The 24094-nt window shown below is 33.7% G+C and overlaps 1 long non-coding RNA gene across 1 annotated transcript; it reads right to left on the minus strand.

The window, feature by feature from the left end:
- LOC107612496 lies at nucleotides 13078–14554 on the minus strand. The gene is made up of 3 exons (XR_001613783.2): nucleotides 14231–14554; nucleotides 13968–14114; nucleotides 13078–13124 (listed from the first exon to the last, which is right to left on the minus strand). It is a non-coding gene; the product is annotated as an uncharacterized LOC107612496 (long non-coding RNA).

Here is a 24094-nt window from a genome sequence, read left to right on the forward strand (position 1 = left end):
GTTTACTTTAGTCTTCCTATTTAAAGTTTTTGATTCTGCACTACCGAAGGTTAAAATGTTTGCATTTAGTAAGAATCATTAATTATAACATTGATTATAGCGACGTATATCGTATAATTTTTATTTTTTTGGTTGTCTATGGTATTTTTCAACTTGACAGACCAAAGATTAGGGAAATGGATCCTTTCCAATGAAAAAAAACACTTGAGAGAATAAAGTGTGATCTTTCATCTTTAATTCTCTAAGTGAGACCAAAATTAAATAAGAGAGAAAAAACAATGAAGGGTTAGATTAAACACTTGACAACATCCATTTTTTTTACTGGAAAGGATCCACTCCCCAAAGACTAGTTCATCGCAGATCGGAGCTCCATTTAAGGGTTTGTCGTTGGCCAACGGGTTGCTGCATGTATAAGGCGAAATTCGAATTCCCCGACACTTGCTTAAACAGACGAGTGAGCTAACCATTCGACCAACCCAAATTGGTTATATCGTATAACGCTTTAAACCGAACATATTAGCTAGGTGTATGTGAGGTGAGTTTTTATTCTTATCCAATAAATATGATATACATAAAACACTTTGAAAAATAAATATATTTTATATTATTTAAATTATAAAAAAAAGAGATAAAAAAAACATTTTCTTGTATTTTTATTATTTCTTTATTTTTTTACAAAATCTTAAATATTAAAACTCCTTTAAAAAAAAAACAGAAAAATACAAATACAAATCAAATCCAAGTTTTGTGGCTAGAGTAATAGAGAGTTGGTCCATTGTAAAGCGTGAGACTGTAGCACTTGTGACTTAAGTTGCAGAGATGCAAATTCCGCAATAAAAGTAATGTTAAGGTAAACAAAATAGAACAGAATTGCATTTTTTTAATTTTAATATGATGTTAGGTATGGTGTATACCTGGTTATTGGGGTCTGACATGTTTTACTTTAGTGTGGGGCTGCGTAGAAAAAATCGGACGATTCGATTTAGGGGAAAGTAATTAGACGATTCGATTACTGGCGTAGAGGGTAAACAAATCGGACCGTCCGATTTGCGTACCAATGTCACGCGTCGCACATGTAAATATCAGCCAATAAATCTCTTTTCAATGCGGTAAAACCCTAGCCATTATTTATCTCAAATATCCCACTTGTTCATCTCTCACCCTTCAACTAACCTTCAATCTCTTTCAAATTCCACATTCTTCCTTCCCTTTTTTCTATTGAAGTTCCAGCAAAAATTAAGAAACGCAAGGAGGGGAGACAAAAATAAATAATGTCAAGGAGGTGAAAAATAAAAGATAATAGGATTTAGTTTAGATATTAGAATATATATTTTTAATGTCCTCGACTAATAATAATTAGATTTAATTTTAAATTTATTTAAGTTTAACATTCTAGTTATGATGTTATAACTAAACGAATGGAAATTGTTATTAAGAAATAAATAGGATTTAGATATTAGAAATATAGTTTTAATGGATGTAATGATAATAAATGGATGTATATTTTAGATTCATTTAAAGTTTATTAATTATGTTATATTGCTTATGTGATAATGAGAATGGAAGAATGTTAAATATTGTATGCTAATTAAGTATGATTATATTTGATTAATGTGATATATGTCTATGTTTTGTAGGGTTTATAAATGTTAATATGTGATCATTATTTGCCACCGGATCCATATAATCCAATTGTGGAGGGGTATTTGTGGGAGACCGAATTTTATCACGTTTCCTAGATCAGAGTTGTCCAATGTCATTCGACATTGGTTAATGCTCTGATCGAGAGATGGCGGCCCGAGAATCATACGTTCCATTTTTCAATTAGTGAGTGTGTCGCGACATTGGAGGATGTGGCGATAATTCTTGGCCTTCCGACAAATGGTATTCCAGTTACAGGACCGACTCTGAGTAGTTATAAGGCATTAGAGGTCGAATGCCTCCATCATTTTTATGTTGCACCCAGGAGGACAGAATGTAGAGGAAGCTTTGTAAAGTTGACATGGTTTCGGAGACTGAAGGATCATTTAATCTTAGATAATGATATTCCGATTTAGAGGTATGTAAAGTGTCACATAATATTATTATTTGGGACCATTCTATTTGGGGACAAGTCTAGGACAGCAATGCACTGGAAATTTCTGCTGTTGCTCCGTAACTTCGGCGGGATCAGAGAATTTAGTTGGGGTTCGGCATGTTTGGCACACTTGTATAGAGCATTGTGTAGGGCAACTCGTGTCGACTACAAGGAGATTGATGGTCCACTGACCCTTCTGCTTACCTGAGCTTGGATTCGTTTACCATTTCTCTCGCCAATTCCCGACAATCCTCGAGTCTTTCCGCTTGCAAACAGGTAAGTTCAATCATCATCTGCTTTGAATAAGTGCATCACATTTTAGTTGAGACTTTTATGATAAATATTTATATAACGGGCTTTCTGATGTCAGCTGGCATAATTGGGAGCGTGATTATCGGCCTTACATATATCAGTCTCTTGCTCACTTTAGGAGGTTATTGGACGATCTGCAGGAAGGATAGGTATGTGATATTCAATTGCTTTATATTTTTTATTAGCCGTATTATTATCTGGTGTGTAATCCTCTGTTAACTTCAATGTGTTCAGTTTGTTTGGGAGGCTTATGCAGTTGATCGCATTGAGGCAGGTGTGATTCCGGCTGACATCCGCCACCACTCGGTTATTTGGAGTGCAATCGTACCGCTGATCTCTTTTGAATGCATTGAGTGACATGCGTCTGATAGGTTGAGAAGACAGTTTGGTTTGAGTCAGGGTGTGCCTCATCAAGAGCGGGACCTAGGTCATGCACATGGTGAGGTCTTGACTGGACCTAAGAATGAAGATTGGTCCGATATGCACTCATTCTTTTCAAACTAATTTCTTTTCAACAATCACACCACTCAAGCAATCAAGCAATCAGTCATTCAGTATAGCAAAAAATCACATTTATAAGACAATCATAATCACAGACATATGTTTCTCATATTAATATCTATTTATAACAACTCTATAAGATAAAATAAATTTTAAGAAAATCCCTACCTTAGTATTGAAACTCATAGAAATCGAAACTGCAGCAACCAGAACTGCAACAGTAGCAACAACAATAACTCCCCATTATAACGACAATGACCACAACACCAAGAAAAGCGGTGGATTTAAATCGATCGGAGCGCAACAAGAATGGTACTGGAAATTCCAAGTTAAAGCAAAAGCTCATAATCAGAACAACAGAACAAAATAGATGCAAGATAAATTCAAGAAAGGAAAAGCCAAAAACCAGATTGGTACCAAGGTAGTGTTACCAGCGGATTTGAACAGTTCCGGAAGTGTTTCTCCGGCGACGAGGAGCTCTAGCGAAGGCTGCACAGATGTCAGAAATGAGTAAGGACATTGGCGAGTTGCCGTAGGACCAGAACCAAAACAGCTGGGAAAAAGCTGCAAAGACAGCGGTGACTTCGGTTGGCACCAATGACGGCGGCGGAACCTCTAGCAGCGATGAGAATGGTCGTCTCCTTCCTCTTGTGCTCGTTCTCTCTCTCAGACGCATTTCTCTCTTCCCTACGCGAACTCGTCTATCTCCGCGGCTCTGCTTCGACGGCGGCTCCAAGGTAAACTAGCGGCGGCGCGACGTGGTGGGAGCGATGACTGCGACGCGGTGAGCTTCCCTCCTCTTGCTCGGCAACAAAGGCAACGGTGGCAAGCTCGGGGATGGCAGCGGCTTAACAGAACGGCGACGACGGCCGAGCAGGGCGCGGCAACAGCGGCGGCACGGCCCACCAGCTTTGGCGCGTCTTCTTCTTCCACCGGCGCTCCCTTCTCCCTCTTCTCCCTCTCCGCTTATCTTTCTCTCTTCTCCTCTGTTGGTTACCTTTCTTTCTTTGGTTTTTTCTTTTCTGAATTATGCTAAATGTTGGATTTGTGTGTGTATAGAGGAAGAGGCGAAGGGGAATGGCAGTAGGGTTAGGGGGAAAAAGGTGAGTGGCGGTGATGTGAGTATGGGCAGGGGTTAGGGTAAAATTAGGATTAAAGTTAAATTTGGGGATATTTGGGTTAATTAGGGTTTGATAATTTTAATAAATTGGGGCATGGAGTATTAATTTGAAATCTTATTTGATTTCTTAAAATTATATTAGAAAAATATTACTTAATTATCGATTGCTAATCAGTTTTTGATCAAGTATTCTAATTTAAAATTAGAGATAATATAATTTATCTTTTATGAATAAATAAATTAAAATTAACTCATAATAATATTTTTCTTATGAAAATTTTGGGTCTTACATCCTATCCACCTTATAAAAATTTTCGTCCTCGAAAATTGATACAAATAAAAGAGATTTCATATCACTTCACTCTTGAATGCATTTAAAGAAAAAGCAAAAAGTTCTCAGTATATATATACATATAGTTTCAAATACCAGGATTTTCATATGGCATAAAGGTATAAAGGGTATAGGTGTGATGCGAAACAGAAGTTACAAGATAGGCTTGATGTACAAGATGATATATTTCAAACATGTGATGGTAAAGCAAGGCGGCAAAAGGTTATAAAATATGTTAAGGTTAAAACAACGTGCTTAACGTTCGAACTCTGATCTCACACCAACTTTAGAGATTCAATTATTCAAACTTCAACATAACTTATTTCCACCATCCTCAATCGTACTTCATCGAACAACTCATCCGAGGGTTTTCAACCTCGTCAAACACTTCGCAAATCTTAATGCTCACAAACCTAACATCAACAAAACTCTTTCACATGAAACAAGATTCCACAATTCCCTGCAACGTCGTATACTTACAATTTTCACCCTTTTGCGTTCACCAAACGTGTCCTAAAGGGCTAGTGTGTCGTTTACTAAGTCTAACGGCCACACAAGATACCAAAACTAATCTCGAGTATACTCAGAAGGATAATAGACCATAGAAAAGAAAGAAAAGCAACAAGGACCGTGTTCGCGAGAATTTGAAAGAATTATTGAAATCACAAGTAGACAAGGATATGAACAAGCAATAAAGAGTGCTGGAAAGAGAATCAACTGATAATTTTAAGGGTAACTCTTGAATCGAAGGAATTCAATAGGACCAATAAGATGAAAAACAATGCAGTATTTTGAAACGAATTCAAGCTGAGTCAAGTAAATATGAGGTTTACAAAATAAGAATATCCAAAACCAAAGACAAAATTCACAGAACTCAAGAGTATGATTTAAGGATACTCTCGAATACATTGTTCATAAAGAATGAAAAACTTAAGGAAAAATCATTTCATGTTCTGAAAGAGAAAATGAGTAACAAACATCCTTCAAAAGATTAATAAAAGCGTAAATGTGGCATTATTTCAATATAAATTCAAGTGAAAATAGATTACACAAAGTTTGTAAATGGAAAGATTAATTTGGCTAAGAGCAAAATTGTATTTTCTCTTCTTTTTCAAGCTTGCATGAAAATTGCGATCTTGTTGGAAGGAAATCTGAGATAAAGTTTTGCTCATAAAAGAAAAAATGATGCATTACAATTGAACAGGTTTAAATCACATACATAAATTTTTAGAGTATAAGGTAAAGGAGTGTAGGCTGAATTGAAAGAGATTTTATTAAAACTTCAATAGACGGTTATATCGCACCAAAACAAGTTCAAATCACATCAAAGAGAGGCACTGCTCAAGTAAAGAAATGCAAAGTCAAGGACAAAGTTGCATAATAATAAATCAAAACTTGTTTAAAAAGGTTTAAAACAAAACTCCAATAATATACTTGAAATCACAACCTTATAAGGATGTTCAATAATATTAAGATGTACTAAGAAGGAAACCAACACATTTCAAGAAAGAAACTTAAATGAAAGGATTTTAATTAGGATTCATAAAGCATGTCACTCATAGAAATGAAAAGCTTAAGAAGCTATGAAGCACGGACACTTTGTTTAATTGCTGTGTCGGCGTGTCGGACACATTTCGGACACGACGCACGGAGACACTCATCCGACACGCGTGTCTCCCATGTCCAAACGTGTCCTGTCCAAAAAACAAAAAAACCAGCCGGACACGGCCCAGACACAGCCCAGACACGGCCCGACACGGCCCAATGATATTTTGGAAAGCTCTCCTCATCAGTTTCACCCTTCACTTTAACAAAAGTTAAAAACCTAACCTTTCACCTCCACTCCCAAGCCCGTCTCTGGCTCCGTGGCTCCACACCCACTCACCCTCTCCTCACCGCCAATCTACCGCCACCTCCAGCCATCGCTGCCACCTCCGGTCATCACTGCCGTGAATGTTCATCATCTCTCTCCACACCCACTCACTCTTAATCTCAGCATCTCCTCTTCACTGCCGCCACTTCTTCTGCGGTGCTTGTCATCGCTGTTCACTACCGATCATTGCTTCTCCAGTCACTACTTGCTGCCGTGTTCGCCACCTCCCCGGTCGCTACTTCTACCGTGACCATTGCCCTACTCTCGTGCTCTTCCGTCGTGCTCTCCTGCATCCTCCATTTCAAGTAAGGGAGAATATTTTTTTTTTCATCCATCAATTTTCTGGTTCTGTATTTCTATTTTTCTCTGGCCTCTGTGCTTCTCTTTGGTTCTGATTTGTTTTGTCAATTTTGTGCTTCCATTTGATTTTGGATTTCTATTTTGTTCTGTGCATCTTCTTGGTTTAGTTTTGGTTTATTTTGTTTTGTGCTTCTGGAATTAGGTATTATTTGATACTTCTTTCATAATTTTTTACTGCTGCTATGAGAAGATTAGAAACTAGAAAGTAATAGAAAGGCATAGAATTGATAGAAGAAAAACAAGAGGAAAAAAACTGGATTGATGGTAAGGTTACTCTTGAGTCTTGATGGTTTAGAAAAGGAGCTAGTCTCACTTCCTGATAGGTTAGGAGTTAGGACCTAAAGATGATAGAAGTGACGTGGCTGGTTTAATTGCTTCAATAGTGAGAAGTGGAGCAAGAGTTGCGGTGGTGGTGGCTCTAGTTCAAAGGCTAAGGGACCGATGAGGCCAGTATTCAGCACTTATGTATATGAAGAGGAATATGGCAGTGACTTGTAAGATTTCTAGAAATCAATTTATTTTGAGTTTTAGTGTAAATGTCTAGACTCTAGATAACAATTTGTCTATAATTTGTTCTATATGCATTTATGTATATTCCGTTATTATATATATCATGGTTCTAATGGTAATCCTGATTCATAACTTTAGGTTATCTTTCTCTTCTTAGTAATCATGTTCATATTGAAAGATTATTTGTTAAGGTTTTGTTGTGGTCTTTGGCAATTCGCACCTCTTATAATATGTTTTTATCTGTTTCTTTTTTAGTAAACATTAAACAATAATAGCTGGGAATGAACTCAGCTTACACAAATGTTTAGTATTATATAATAATTTTCTTTGGTTTTGTTTTCTCTTTATGCTTTTTTTAGTTCTATTTTGCTCAAGAAATTGAATTGTAAAAAGTAATTTTGGTTCTTAAATTATTGTAGGGTTGTGAGAGATGAGTTCAGAGAGTGTTCAAAACAATTTTGAAGAAAGTGTTGATAAGCCTTTATGGAAATTTGTAACAAAGAAAGATAAAATTGAAGGGGACGAAAATCTTGAATTTCAATGTAAATTTTGCAAGGTTTTATTCAGTGGTTCTTATACTAGAGTAAGAGCACATTTATTGAAGATTTCAGGAAAAGGAATTAGATTTTGTGCAAAAGTTACATCAACAAAGCTTGAAGAACTTAAGAAACTTGATATTGAAAGTACATTGTTGCATGAAAGTAAAAAGGCTAAGTCAATTCCTCTTCCACCCTTATCTAATGCAAGTGAACTTGATTCAAGAAAAAGAAGAGCTACTGGACCTTTAGAGAAAGCTCTTAATGTGAATGCAAGGGAGACTCTAGATTTACATATTGCTAGAATGTTTTTTTCATCTGGATTACCTTTTCATCTAGCAAAAAATTCGTATTTTGTCAAAGTTTTTTCTTATGCTGCCAATAACTATATTGATGGTTATATTCCTCCTGGATATAATAAATTGAGGACAACTTTGCTTGAGAAAGAGAAGCAACATGTGGAGAGAATGTTAGAACCTACTAAGAATTCATGGAGTGGAAAGGGACTGAGCATTGTAAGTGATGGATGGAGTGATCCGCAAAGGAGGCCTCTTCTTAATTTTATGGCTGTAACTGAAAGTGGGCCTATGTTTTTGAAAGCTGTAGATTGTTCAGATGAGATCAAAGACAAGGATTATGTTGCAAAGCAAATAAGAGATGTGATAAGAGAAGTCGGTCTCTCAAATGTAGTGCAGATTGTGACTGATAATGCGTCGGTTTGTAAAGCAGCTGGTTTATTGATTGAAGCTGAATTTTCATCTATTTTTTGGACTCCTTGTGTTGTTCATACTATCAACCTTGCTTTAAAGGACATTTGTGCAGCTAAGAATACAGAGAAGAATAATTTTTTCTATCAAGAATGCTCATGGATTACTCAAATTGCTGATGATGCTTCTTTTATAAAAAATTTTATTGTTAATCATCATATGAGGTTATCTATTTTCAATGAATTTAATACATTGAAGTTGCTTAATGTTGCTCCTACTCGATTTGCTTCTACTATTGTGATGCTCAAAAGATTTAGGTTGTTAAAGCAAGGCTTCAAAGAGATGGTTATAAGTGAGAAGTGGTCTTCATACAAGGAAGATAATATTGGCAAAGCTGAGTTTGTTATAGAAAAGTTTTTGAGTGAAATTGGTGGCAAAAAATTGATTATATTCTTGCTTTCACAAATCCTATTTATGATGTTTTAAGAAGTACAGACACATGCACATACTCTTCATTTGGTCCATGAGATGTGGGATTCAATGATCAAGAAAGTAAAAAGTGCTATATATCTCTATGAAAGAAAAGATGAACAAGAGTCATCGTCCTTCTACAATGTTGTGCACTCAATATTAGTTCAAAGATGGACGTAAAGTAGCACACATCTTCATTGTTTAGCACATTCATTGAATCCAAGGTAACTTTTTACATTTATTGTTTATAACTTTTATTTATAAGTGAAGATAATTGAATCATTATTAATTTATGCTTAAACACTAATTATATAGGTATTATAGCCACCAATGGTTGAGAGAATATCCTACACGATTTTCTCCTCATCAAGATATTGAGATCACTAATGAGAGAGTTAAATGCTTGAAGAGGTATTTTCCTAATGAAGAAGAGAGGAGAAAGGTAAACATTGAATTTGCAAGCTTTTCTGATGGTAGAGGTGTCTTTGAAGATTATGACTCTTTGAATGATAAAGGCATAGTTGATGCAAAGTCTTGATGGCTAATTCATGGTGGTAAAGCAAAATTTCTTCAACCAATTGCTCTTAGGCTACTAGGGCAACCATCTTCATCTTCTTGTTGTGAAAGGAATTGGAGCACATATTCTTTTATCCATTCCCTAAAAAGAAACAAGTTGAAGCCTAAACATGCAGAAAATTTAGTATTTGTCCACACTAATCTTCGTCTTCTTTTAAGAAAAACTCCATAATACAATAAAGGAGAAACTATGATGTGGGATATTGCTGGAGATGCTTTTTCACCAATTGATGAAGAAAATAGTGTTCTTGAAGTTGCTCACCTTTCTCTTGATGAACCGGAGTTGGAAAGCTATGATGTGGGATATTGCTGGAGATGCTTTTTCACCAATTGATGAAGAAAATGGTGTTCTTGAAGTTGCTCACCTTTCTCTTGATGAACCGGAGTTAGAAAGAGTGACTTTTTCTAATGATGAAGATATCAACCATATATGATGGAGAAATAATGACTTTAGATAACTTTTTTTTGGTGTACATATGATGTACAAAATTCTTACTATCTCTATTAAGACATAAGAGTTTAGAATTTTATCTTTTGAATACCTATACACTTTAGGAAAAAATGCATATCATATGGTTGTTTTTGAAAATATCTCTATTAAGACATATCTCTATTTAAATATATTATATTATTAATATATGCGTGTCCCCGTGTCTGACAACTTTTTAGAATTTGCGTGTCGCCGTGTTGCGTGTCGTATCGTGTCTCGTGTCTGTATCCGTGTCTGTGCTTCATAGTTAAGAAGGAACTCAACAACTTAAAAAAAGTTGATTCAAAACTTAAATTTCTTCAAAAGAATTCAAAACTTTTCAAAATGGTTCAAAACAAAATTCTGAAAGTATACTTGGAATAACCACCTCGCAAGAATCATTTAAGAAGATTACGATGCACTTAAAAGGAAATTAGCCCATGGAAGAAAGGATCTTTAAATCAAGGGAATTCAAACAAGAACTCACTAGGCATGGATTATCAAACGAGCTTCCAATTGGTCCAAAGGAATACAAAACGCGCCAGGAAGACAACTCAATCAATAGATAATTCTCAAGAAAGAACTTTTGACTAAAGAAAGATGAATAAAAGGACAAATGGTACATTAGATGGAAACAAATTCAAGTTGACTCGGATGAGTATGAGATTCACAAGAAATGGAAAACTAAGACTAATGGCGACGTTCAAAAAAAATAAGAGAGTAATTAAAAACAGAATCAAATATGACATCCACATAAATGAAAAGCTTAAAAAAGGAATCGGTCTATTCATAAGAAGAAAGACATGAGCCCGACATTTTTTTAAAAGAACAACAATAGATAAACAATGTAGTATGCTAAACCAAATTCAAATTAAAAATAAATTAGGTGAAGTTTACCAAACAAAAACTAACTGGAAAGAGATAAAAACCTTTCTCTAAAGAATATCTAAATACATAATCAAATAAGGATATTCGTAAGAACTGCAATAAAGTCGTTAGAGAATCAAGCTATAATCTTAAGAAGGAATTTGAATCTAAGAACTTCGGTAGGAACAATCAAGAAGAAGAACAGTACACTCTTTTGAACCGAATCTAAGCTGGGTCAAAAAGAATACTAAAAGTCAATGCTAGCGTTCACAAGGAATGGATAAACTCAAAAAGGAATGAATTCACTTTTCGAAAGAAATACTAAAGGTATTGCATCAAAACATCTCAAATTAAAATAAGATATGCAAGGTTTATAAAATAGAACTTAATTAAGCTATGAGCAAAAATATTTCCTCGAGAGTCTTGAAACATACTCAGGTGCGAAATCACATAAGAATACGTATAAAAATTGTGATAAAGTTAAAAGTAAATCGAGTTGTAGTCAAAGAAGGAAATCTAAGGTAGAAATTGTTTTCACATATCTATAAAAGAATAGGTGAAACATTACAGATAAACAGATCTAAACATATAAGAAATTTTTTTTGAATTCATGTAGGGAAGTATATGCTAAATTAAAAGGGGTCTCATCAAAAGTTCAAAGGATGATTGTGGAACAGAATAAGACAGGAAAAATAGTCAATTCTAAACTTTTTCAATCCCAAAACAAGAATTTTAAAAATAGACGGTAAGGAATGATGCATCACACCAAAACAGGTTCAAGATCATATCAATGAGCTCAAGATTCATGAAGAAGAGTATAATTAATAATAAAGACGAATATATATTAAAAAAAAACGCAAGCATACTCTCAAGAATACAATCAAGCAAGGTTATGGATGAATAATAAAATATGGTCGAAAAATGGTTAAATTATAGTTCAAGGAAGGAATCCGAGTCAAGGAACTTCAATGAGGATAGTAAAGAAGGAACGATATGCCAACTTAAGCAACGCAGATAAGAATCACAAGTTGAAACCAAACACGAAAAGTGAACTCTAGCATTCCTTAACCATATGACTCACATTACCCATTACTTATCAATTCCAATTTGTCTATAATAACCTATTAACTTTCCCGTCACATAAACCATCAACATTAAGTTGCCCAGACTTAATATCAACAGATATGCAACAGTAAGCTAACAGCGTTAATCAATAGACAGTCATATACATAAAGCTCTAATTCTTATTATCCGAACAACACCTACTACATTGACAAACACTCAAAGTATGCAATGAAGCATAGTCAATCCATTTCCAAGGCTCTAATCAGGATGAACTGCTTTGATACCATAATGTAACACCCTCACTATCAGAATATCACGCTTCCGGCGATGCTACTCTGATAGCAAGAAGTATTATGACGACTTCATATACTTAATAATAAAATAGGAGCCTTTTACTCGAAATCGTATCATTGTTCTTTTTGAAAACCGGAAAAAGACTACTTTTTAAATAAAACAAGACAAGCATATACATGTACAAAACTTCTTACTCAAGTATCCTATACATATTATATACATACAAATCATACAACTTCTATCCCTCTTACATAATATAATATTGATGGCGAGGGATAAGTAAATAAAGCATTATCGACTAAGTGAAACGCAATACAACCCTTCGTGAGCTTTTTCATCTGTCTCCTAGAAAGATAAAGTTGTAGGGGATGAGAACCTAACCATACGATCTCACCACAGAGTTTCAGAATTGTCATAATAAGATATTTAAAGAGAAATCCATTTTTAAGCTCAGTGATTATTGTTCGTCCTTTGAATCTTTTAAAAAACCAACAACAAGTCATCCAAAAACCCTTTTCGAAAATCAATATTTAAATATCCATAAATCCAAAACCTTTCTTTTCTTATAAGAAAATCTTAATCAGAAACCAACCACGCAATCAATCAATACAATCATCAATTCAGCACCAAAGCTCATTCTCAAAAGTAGCACACCAGGACAAATACAGGCAAAATAGACAAGAAAAGCACAGGTTTAGGTAGCAGTTATAGCAAATAGTTCAGGTAGCAGTTAATAACAGTTTAACAATTAGGCTAACCAAAACAAATTCAAACCCAAGCAAAGCATACAAATGCATATGATGCATGTCTGTCGTATGGCTAATGAGCTCATCTGTTGGTTATACAGACAACCCGACAAGTCCAATTTGCACCCTTGGACTGTCCCCCGACGCGCATCCCCATGAGTCTATGCATAGCTTTTTCTCATATATATATCAAATCGCTCAATGCGTGTACCATTCCCGGGAATTTATAAGTGCCCAGTCACCCTTACGTCGTAGGGTCAACAGAGTATCGAGTCTCAACCTGGAGCAAGTGGTGGCAAGCCACTGCATCTACCAAGGGAAACTCGTGTCTCAGATAATTCAAATTCATAAGCCATATGAATAATTCATTTAACATTCATCAATATCTAAGTCATTCTCAATATCATCATCATTCGTCAATCAATATCTCATTTCCAAATTCATTCAAAAATCATATTTCAATGTCAATTCTCATCATCTTTCTTTCCATTCCGTTCATCAACAATCCCAAATCAAAACATAATTCTTTCTTTCCTAAATAAATCAATCTTAAAACATATCATGTTTAAAACTAAATCTTTTTAAATAATTACTTCAAACGAAACTTCCAATTTTATAAAATTTTGGCAGCATCTCCTCTAAAACTCGAACTCTGCCACCCTTTTCGGGTTCCATCCAAACATTCCTCAAACCCTTTCTCAACCATTTCCAAATCTCAATCATTTTCAAAAATTCAACCAGTTCTAATATCAAATTATTTCCAAATCTAACCATTTCCAATAATAATTTTTTTTTTGAAATTAAACCAGTTCAAATATTAAATTATTTATAAAATCAAACTAATTCAAAATTAAACCACTTCTAAAATTAATTCATTTTCATATCTCAAATAATTTTCAAAACCGATTCATTTACATTATCAAAATAACTTCAAAACTAAGAAAAATCACTTTTCATAATAATCAACTAAATAACTTTTTAAAATAATTTCTTTTCAACAATCATACCACTCAAGCAATCAAGCAATCAGTCATTAAGTATAGCAAACAACCACATTTATAAGACAATTATAATCACAGACACATGTTTCTCACATTAATATCTATTTATAACAACTCTATAAGATAAAATAAATTTTAAGAAAACCCCAACCTTAGTATTGAAACTCATAGAAATCAAAACTGCAGCAACCAGAACTGCAATAGTAGCAACAACATTAACTCCCCGTTATAACGACAATGACCATAACACCAAGAAAAGCGGTAGATTCAAATCGATCGGAGCGCAACAAGAATGGTACTGGAAATTACAAGTTAAAGCAAAAGCTCATAATCAAAACAACAGAACAAAATAGAAGCAAGACAAATTCAAGAAAGTAAAAGCCAAAAACCAGATTGGTACCAAGGTAATGTTACCAGCGAATTTGAGCAGTTCCGGAAGTGTTTCTCCAGCGACGGCAAGCTATGGCGAAGGCTGAACAAATGTTAGAAATGAGTAGGGACATTGGCGAGTTGTAGCAGGACCAGAACTAAAACAGCTCGGAAAAAGCTTGCAAAGGCGGCGGTGACTTCGGTTGGCACCAACGATGGCGGTGGAACCTCTAGCAGCGATGAGAACGGCCGTCTCCTTCCTCTCGTGCTCGTTTTCTCTCCCAGTTTCATTTCTCTCTTCCCTACGCGAACTCATCTCTTTCCGCGGCTCTGCTTCGACGGCGGCTCCAAGGTGGACCAGCGGCGGTGCGATGCGGTGGGAGTGACGACTGCGACGCAGTGAGCTTCCCTCCTCTTCTCTGCTGCGTGACTTCTCCGCTCTTGCTCGGCAACAAAGGCAACGGTGGCAAGCTCGAGGATGGCAGCGGCTTAACAGAATGGCAACGACGGCCGGGCAGGGCGCGGCAACAGTGGCGTCGCGGTCCACTAGCTTTGGCGCGTCTTCTTCTTCCATCGGTGCTCCCTTCTCCCTCTTCTCCCTCTCCGCTTCTCTTTCTCTCTTCTCCTCTGTTGGTTACCTTTCTTTGTTTGGTTTTTTCTTTTCTAAATTATGCTGAATGTTGGATTTGTGTGTGTACAGAGGAAGAGGCGAAGGGGGAATGGCAGTAGGGTTAGGGGAAAAAGGTGAGTGGCAGTGATGTGAGTGTGGGTAGGGGTTAGGGTAAAATTAGGATTAGAGTTAAATTTGGGGATATATTTGGACTAATTAGGGTTTGATAATTTTAATAAATTGGAGCATAGAGTATTAATTTGAAATCTTATTTAATTTTTTAAAATTATATTAGAAAAATATTATTTAATTATCAATTGCTATCAAGTATTCTAATTTAAAATTAGAGATNGAATAAATAAATTGAAATTAACTCATAATAATATTTTTTTATGAAAATCCTAGGTCTTACACAGATCGTTAAGTGGTCGCACTCCTGACAAAAGTCGCTCATCATCTCCTGAAGTCGTTTAACTATTCGATGGTCGTAGATCTTCTTGATTATCAGATCATGTTCTTTATCCCATATAAATTTCAATTGCACAAAGTGATTCAACAACATTAGTTTGTCGAATAAAATACAGTTCAAACATAGTTAATTTAACAATATTGGGTTCTTACCACCCACTTTTGAAACCATCACTCTTTAATCTCAGCAGGGGTCTTCGTGTAGCTCGACCATGCGGTGTCGTATATTGACTTAATGACCTCGGAGATCTCCTGTGTGCATGGATTGTTGTTTGATGCAAACCTATCAATGAAAAAAATTAATATTAACAAACACATAAAAACACATAAACGTTAACAAATTCAAAATAGATTGTGGATAAAAGACATTGAAATAGCATGTACTCACGCCTACATGCCATCAGGCCATATCCTTCAGTCGTATGACGGGTAGTGGTGGAGGAGCATCCTGCTGGGACGCAATAAACGAATCACCCACCGCGGCTTCAGCAACTCTCTCGTCACGGAGATGGGTTAGTGCAAGGAGAGGAGGGAGGCGGGACAGGAGGCATCGGCGGCGGTGCTGACGCAGCGGCGACGGGAGAAAAGGGGCAGAGAGAGACAGAGAAAATAGGGTAGAGAGAGAAGAGATTTCGAAATGAAGGGGAGAGGGTTTGTAGTTCAGTTTTAGGACGCGATTACCGTCGGATAACTCCAATGGTAACGCGGTGCGGATCACCAAAACTCGGCGTTTCAATAAACGTGTCTACCGTCATATTTTTTCGCTGGTAAATCCGACGCTAAATTTGACGCGCTATTTGCCTTGTTTTCCTATCAAATATTACCGGTGACTTTACTGTCGGAAGAGATAATCCGCAGGTAATTATTTGGCATGATGAATCCCACACTAAAATCGTCGCTAAATCCATAGGAAAATCTGATGCTAATGTGCTATAGTAAATCCAACGGTACTCAACGTATTTTTTGTAGTGTATCGTTGGAAAACTTACAATCCAACGATAACGTTTTTACAATTTTACCCAACGAATATATTGTCGAATCTACCGGCAGTAAATCTACCGTTAATGTCCGACACTGCATCCGACAATAAATTCAATAGTATTTAACGTTTTTCTTTCGGTGTTGTCTCCTAGTGTAAGACTATTGTATCATGTTCATGATCATTCAAGAACAGTGTAAGTGTGTAACACATGAATGGTTAATGTCACTTATTAGGCCTTTTTTCTGGTTTTAATGAAATCTAATCTTATTTCTAATTGATGTGAAACTATTGTTTATTTTCAAATATTTTGGACAAAAATGGTATTTATAATTAACATTCTTTATTAATGCTTTCTTGATATCCTCCGGTAAATCAATATATGTATAATATATGTGTTATACAATGCAAGTACATCAACATGGCAAGTATCATAACATTGTGCGTATATGAAGATCTAAATACTATACCGAAATAGATGATGTGTGCAAATGGGTGGCACAAAAACAAAACTGCGACTATAAATCCAACTGCGAAGAATGTGCTATAATATCAATTGTTGGGAAAATTTTATAAAGATTTAGTTGACGTTCATTTGGTTGATTTAAGAATTTTTTATGTTTAACTCAATATAAATGAATCAGATGTATTTTTAGTTTTGGATGTTCTGATATTTTGGATAATTTTTAGTAAGATTTTAAATGTTGATTTCCTACGTAGACTCTAATAGTAAAATATTTTGAAAAGGAAAAATTCTACACCAGTTCTCCCTTCTTAAAAGCATAATATTTTGATTTGGTAATATTCAAGCCTTTTTAACCCCCTAGCTATGAAAGAGTCAAGGGACATTGTCTTTATTTAATCATTCAGTTGCTTCAATAATTAAAATACTTGTTATTATTTTTTTTTTTTCTCACGGTATCTCCCAATCTGACAGGTCAAAAATTAATCTGTTGCGGATCTGAGCTCCATTTAAAAGTTTGTCGTTAGCTAATGGGTTGCTACATGTACAAAACAAGAGTCGAATCCCCAACACTTACTTAAACAGACGAGTGAGCTGACCACTCGACCAACCCAAATTGGTTAACATACTTGTTAGTTGTTATTGCCATCCCGAGCCCCATTAAAACAATAATCCAACTCACCTTTATTTTTGAAATCATTGTAGAAAAAAAAACAAAAAAATGAAACAGTTATTAAATATTTTAGCGGTGTTAGTAATAAGTTTTGTGAGTATAGTTCCATTATTGTGTTCATTAGAACAAGTACCACTAAGCTCTCCACGCGACTATCTTAAATATCACAACGAAATACGTGAAGAAGTTTGGTCTCTTCCGCTGAAGTGGGACACGCAACTAGAAACACATGCACATAATTTCTTGAACACTCACATTAAGGACTGCTTGGGAAGTAAACCTTCAACTACAAGCGGTATTGGTTGGAACATTGCACGTAAATTGGGAAATACAACCTTTTTTGGAACACAGGCTGTGGGGATGTGGGTCAAGCAGAAATTCAAATACGACCGTGGAACCAACAAATGTGTTGGTGGTGACTGTCGTAGCTATACTCAAATTATTTGGAAGCATTCTAAGCTTTTGGGTTGTGCTAGAATCAAGTGCCACAATAATATAGGCACCCTTGTTAGATGTAATTATGATCCTCCCGGTAATATTCCGGGTAAACGCCCAGTTTGAACTTAATACGTACTTTATATATGTTCGTGATTAAAAAAAATTTAATTATTAATTAAAAATTATTATTTTATATTTTTAAAATATTTAATTTAATTTGATATATTTTAATTTTATTTATTTATTAAAGGAGTGCCTAAATACTTTTTAGTTTTGTGATGAAATCATGGTATAGATAAATAAAGTTGAGTGAGTTATTCTCTTGTTATATTAGAAAACGGGGATGCTACACATCCATGTAATCAGTTGGTCCAGTTGGTCCAACACTAAAAAAATTCAATACCATTAAATGAAACGTGAAATACACGCGCCCAATACACACGAAATCGCCCAACGCTTCTTCTCCCCCACGCTTCTTCTTCTTCTCCCGTGCTTCTTCTTCTTCTTCTTCTTCTTCTTCTTCTTCTTTTCACGCTCGTTTACGCACGGAGCGTCTTCTTCTTCTTCGCCTTCTTCTTCGCATTCCTCCTTCTCCTCCTTCTCCTCCTTTTTCGCGTTTCTTCTTCTTCATATGTTTTCTCCTTATCGTCATTCTTTTGTTGTTGTTGTTGTTGCTGCTGTATTTTTTTGTCTTTTCCTCCTTCTCTCTAGTGAAAAAGCAATAGAAGGTGAGGAAGAAGAGTTTTGAATAGTGCAGAATGAACCGAACACAGTACTCATGGTGAACCAAAAACAATACAATTATATAGTACTGAGTGAACGAAACATAATCCATTATATAAAATCAAATTCAAACAGCTTTCTGCAGAATGAACCGAACACAGTATTCATGGTGAACCGAACACAGTACTCATGGTGAACCGAACATAGTACTCATGGTGAATCGAAAACAATACAATTGTATAGTACTGAGTGAACGAAACATAATCCATTATATAAAATCAAATTCAAATAACTCTGCCTACAATTTACGTATTATCAATTCAATTCAATTCAATTCAGTACACCTCCGTCCATTTAATTCAATTCAAATTAGCAATTGCATTCCATTCAATTCGATTCAAAATTGAATAATCTAAACTTTGTCAGTTTGATTCGTTTCAGAAGAGTAATCCAAATCGCTCTCCTGTTTACCAAGAAATTATGAACCCCTAAACACTGAACTCTAAACACTAAAACCAAAACCCTGAACCCCTGAACCCATAAACCCTAAATCCCTAAAACCCTAAAACCTAAATCCTACACACTAAAACCTAAACCCTAAATCCTAAACCCTGAACTCGAAACTTGAAATTTGAACTCTGAACCCTGAACGCTAAACCCTAAACCTTGAACCCAAACCCTGAACACTGAACTCTGAACCCTAAATGCTAAACCCTAAACTCTGAACCCTACCGTAAACCCTAAACCCCTAAAATCCTAAACTCTAAACCCTAAACCCTAAACCTCTAAACCCTAAAACCTCAACCATGAACACGGTGAACCGAAATTAATACACGGGACAAACCGAAAGTTTGAAACACACTGAACCCTGAACCCATAAACCTAAACCCTAAAACCCTAAACCCTGAAACTCTATCGTCATTCTTTTGTTGTTGTTGTTGCTGTATTTTTTTGTCTTTTTCTTCTTCTCTCTCTGGTGAAGACGCAGTAAACGGTGAGGAAGAAGAGTTTTGAATAGTGCAGAATGAATCAAACACAATACTCATGGTGAACCGAATCTTAGCTATGGTGAACCGAAATCTTAATTATGGTGAAACAATTATATAGTGCTTAGGGAAGAAAATAGAACATATTGGTCTAATTTTTGTTAGACTTCTTTCTGCGGACTGAACTGAAAACATGAAAGTGATGAACTACCTCTTTAGTACTTATCGAACCGAAAAGTTACTCACATTTACTCAGAGTTACTCACAATTACTGACACTCACAATTACTCACAGTTACATATTATCAATTCAATTGAATTCAATTCAGATGTAGATCACCTCAGTCCATTCAATTCACTTCAAATAAAATTAGAAATTTCATTCCATTAAATTCGATTCAGAATTCAATAATCCAAACCTCATCAAATTGATTCGTTTGAGAAGAATCATCAAAATTGCACTCATTCAACTGATTTGAAGTTGATTCATTCATTGTTTCAATTCAAAAGTGCAGATCGAAGAAGAAAACGAAGAAGAAGATGAACGACGAATATAATTGCGTTGAATCAATCCAAATCCATAATGCAGAGAAGAAAAACGCGAAAGAGGAGAACAACGAATTTAATTAGGTCAAAGAAGAAGAAAAAGAAGAAGAAAAAGAAGAAAGAGGTTTATGTTGTATGAAAAAGTTTACGTTGAGAAACGTTGATAATGCAAAATAAGGATTCGTTATCTAGGTTATAAGAGGCGCGTGTAAAACAAGCGGGGTGTGGGGCGTGGAGTGAAAGTTACATGGATACCATCCATTTAATTTTTACATGGATGTAGAGCTTTTCCCATTAGAAAATTGGGTAGAAAATTGAGTGAGTCACTTCAATCTAATTTTTGAACTATGGTGTGGACAAGTTAGGTTGAAGAATCCCTTTTTTTTCATCAAGAAATCGAATAAAAAATTGAGTGATTCTCTTATATTTAATTTCAATTTATCCCTTTCATTTCAATGTATACAATACCTCTACACATCTAAGTCTTTTTGACAAACAAGTCCAACCAAGTAGGTTTAAATCTAACAAAAACCAATTTTATTAGTGACAGCATGTAGACATGCTCCAACTCCCAGCGACATCGCATGCCTCTTCTTCTTCGCATTCTTTCTTCTTTTTCGCGCTCCTTCTTCTGCTTCGCGTTCCTTTTTCTTCTCTGCATGCAGTTGCTGCGTTTTTCTTTTCTTTTCCTCTTCATCTTTCTGGTAATTTTTTGTCGTATTATGTATGTCTTCTTTTTCTTTGTTTGATTTTTTCGTCTCTTTTTCTTGTTTTTATTCTTATTAACAGGATAAAATAAGAAGAATTATGAGAATGTGAGACAACAAAAGAAGAAGATGATGATAATGAAAAAGAGGATGATGAGTTTTGAATTATACAAAATTTATTAAAAAATAACCCAAATTTTTTTAACAATAATACCAAAACTTCTTAATTTTGATACTGAAATTTAACTACAAAACACATCTTTTTTAATGCATTATTTTTTTTTCCTTCTTATGATGATGATAATGATGATCAGAGGAGTTTTGAATTGTTATTCTTACTTTTTTAGGAGTATTGCTTCTCATATTATACTTGAATAAACATGCATTATAGTCTTATTTAATTGAATAAATCTAAAAAGTATATTACATACTAAAATATCACAAAATAGCACCCAAATTACATGAATGAATATGTTTGTACTCTATTGCACTCTTATTTAGTTAAATAGATGTAGGTTCACATTTATTGAATTGAATTCTTGTCCGAAACAAAATATACTAAAATTTCTTAATTTTGACACCAAAATATTTTTAAAAAACACAAAAATTTCTTAATTTTGACACCAAAATTTTACTGCAAACACAAAAATGTTATCTTAATGTCTTTTTATACTTCTTATGCTTCAATGAGAACTTCTTTTTTTTCTTCATACTTACTAACTAAAGATAATGAGAAGGAATATATTAATTGGTGTTCTAATCTTGCTAAATAATCATGATGATCAAGATAATGAAGAATAAAAGAAAGAGGAGGAGAGGTGTTTTGAATTGTATATTCTTACTTTTTTTTTTAGTATTGCTTCTCATATTAGACTTGAATGAACATGTATTATAATAATCTTATTTAACTGAATGAATGTAAAAAATAAATTGTGTACTAAAAGATCACAGGATAACACTAAAATTACTTGAATGAACATGTTTGTACTATCTATTAGAATATTATTTAGGTTTACACCGAAATTTCTTAATTTTGACACTAAAATATTGCTACAAAAATATAGAAATCTTTTCTTTAATGCTATATTTTTTACTTTTTTTTTTCTGTTACTTTTACTTCTTTTATGAGCATTGTTTTTCAATTAGACTTAAATGCACACTTATTAGCTTGAAATCTTATATATTAAAAAATTTGAAAGAGAATAAAGGAAGAAAAAAAACTCTATAATTTATGTATAAGAATAAAACGATAAAGACAATGATAACGATGATGATAATGTAAGAGGAGGAAAAGAAAAGAGAAGAATAAATGCAAATGAGAAAGGGAGGAGAAAGAAGAGGAGGAGATGGTGGTGGTGGTAGTGGTAATAATGATAATGAAAAGGAAAGATGAAGAAAAAAATTGAGAATAAAAAAAAACAATAACAGTAGTGATGATGTACAAAGGAAAGAAAAAAGAGCGTAAAAAAAAACGTATAAGCGTGTATGTAAATGATTTAGTTGGATTTAGTTACTAATATAACTTAAATGCGAAATATTATTTTTTTATTCGGTTTAGATTTTTTTTTTATCCTCTTTATTCACTTTATTATTAGAATAATGATATTATAAACATATAAAGGAAATTAGTTGAAAACAGTCAAAATTTACTTTATTAATTATTTATTAATAATAATTAATAAATACTAAATTAAATAAAACAAATTTTATTTTTTATTTTTTTTGTTTCTTTAGTATTACCATTTTAGATTATTATCTCTCTAATATTATCCGAATATTATCACTTCATTTGTCTTATGTGATTTTTTAATTTTCTATTTATAATTTATAGAAATAGAAACCATGTATCCTCTCGATAACTTTTGGTTTAGATGGTAGAATTATCCTCAATTCAAGAACCATTATTTTTGTTTTTAATGAATGAATGATAACGCACCAAAAGGAATAAGCAGTATGTGAATTATCATCTCTTCCTTCAAGACCTGCTCAAAGACTCAAAGTCATAGGCCTTTCTTTCGGTGTTTGTAAAGTTTTTTTTTTTTTTTTCCCTTTAATTTAGATCTATCTTATAGTATTGAAGGCTAAAGCAAACATTCTTTTACTTTGAATGTTTAACCAATTTTTAAATTTTTCGCAAGTTAATGCCGGCGAGTAGTGATATTGTGGAGTTGGAAGGAAAAAAAATAAAATTTCAAAAAGAAAAAAATAATTGATCTTAGGTACTACAATGTTGAGTTCTTAATTAAAATCAAATAATAAATAAAATTGAGTAAAGTATCATTTTTGTTCCCAACGTTTGGGGTAAGTCTCAAAGTTGTCTCTAACGTTTCAAAACTGACCTAATGTTGTCCTGCCGCTAGAAATCCGTTAACAAAATTGACGGCGGGACAAAATTGAGACGATTTTAAAACGTTAGGGACTTAAATAAGACGAAAACATTAGGGACAAAAATGATACAAAGCAATAAATTTTAATTTTATCTTTCAATAATATCAATTTTTTACTATACATAGTATTCAATTATTTTTTAATCACATCTAAGTAAATTACACTTAATTATATTATTTTTATTTTAAATAAATTATTTTTTATAATTTTATTCTTAAAGATTTTTAGTTATCATAAAATGATTGTAAAATAACTAGTATATAAACTTGTAGAAAAGAAAAAAATAATATATATACAATAAAATATAAATTATACTTTTTGTCTCTAATATATCAAAATTCTTTAAAATTATAAAAAAATAAATTTATTTAAAATGAAAGTAATGTGATTAAATGTAATTTATTTAGATATAATTAAAAAATAATTGAATACTATGTACAGTAAAAAATTAATATTATTGAAAGATAAAATTAAATTAAAATTTATTTTTATGCATTGTTTTTGTCCCTAACATTTTTGTCCTATTTAAGTGCCTAACGTTTCAAAATCGTCTCAATTTTGTCTCGCCGTCAATTCTGTTAACGAATCCCTAACAGCAGGACAACATTGAGTCAATTTTGAAACGTTAAGGACTTAAATAGGACGATTGAAACGTTAGGGACAACTTTGAAACTTACCCCAAACGTTAGGGACAAAAACCATACTTTACTCAATAAAATTTTATACTAGTTCTCTCTCTCTTTCTTTCTCTCTTTATATATGCCAGATGTATAACAAACTCATTTATTAATATAAAATATATGTTAAAATATATATAAAATATAAATTAAAAATAAATTATATATATATATATATATATATATATATATATATATATATATATATATATATATATATATATATATATATGACTTATTATGAGTTAATAA

Source organism: Arachis ipaensis, chromosome B08, assembly GCF_000816755.2.
Source record: "Arachis ipaensis cultivar K30076 chromosome B08, Araip1.1, whole genome shotgun sequence".
Taxonomy (NCBI): domain Eukaryota; kingdom Viridiplantae; phylum Streptophyta; class Magnoliopsida; order Fabales; family Fabaceae; genus Arachis; species Arachis ipaensis.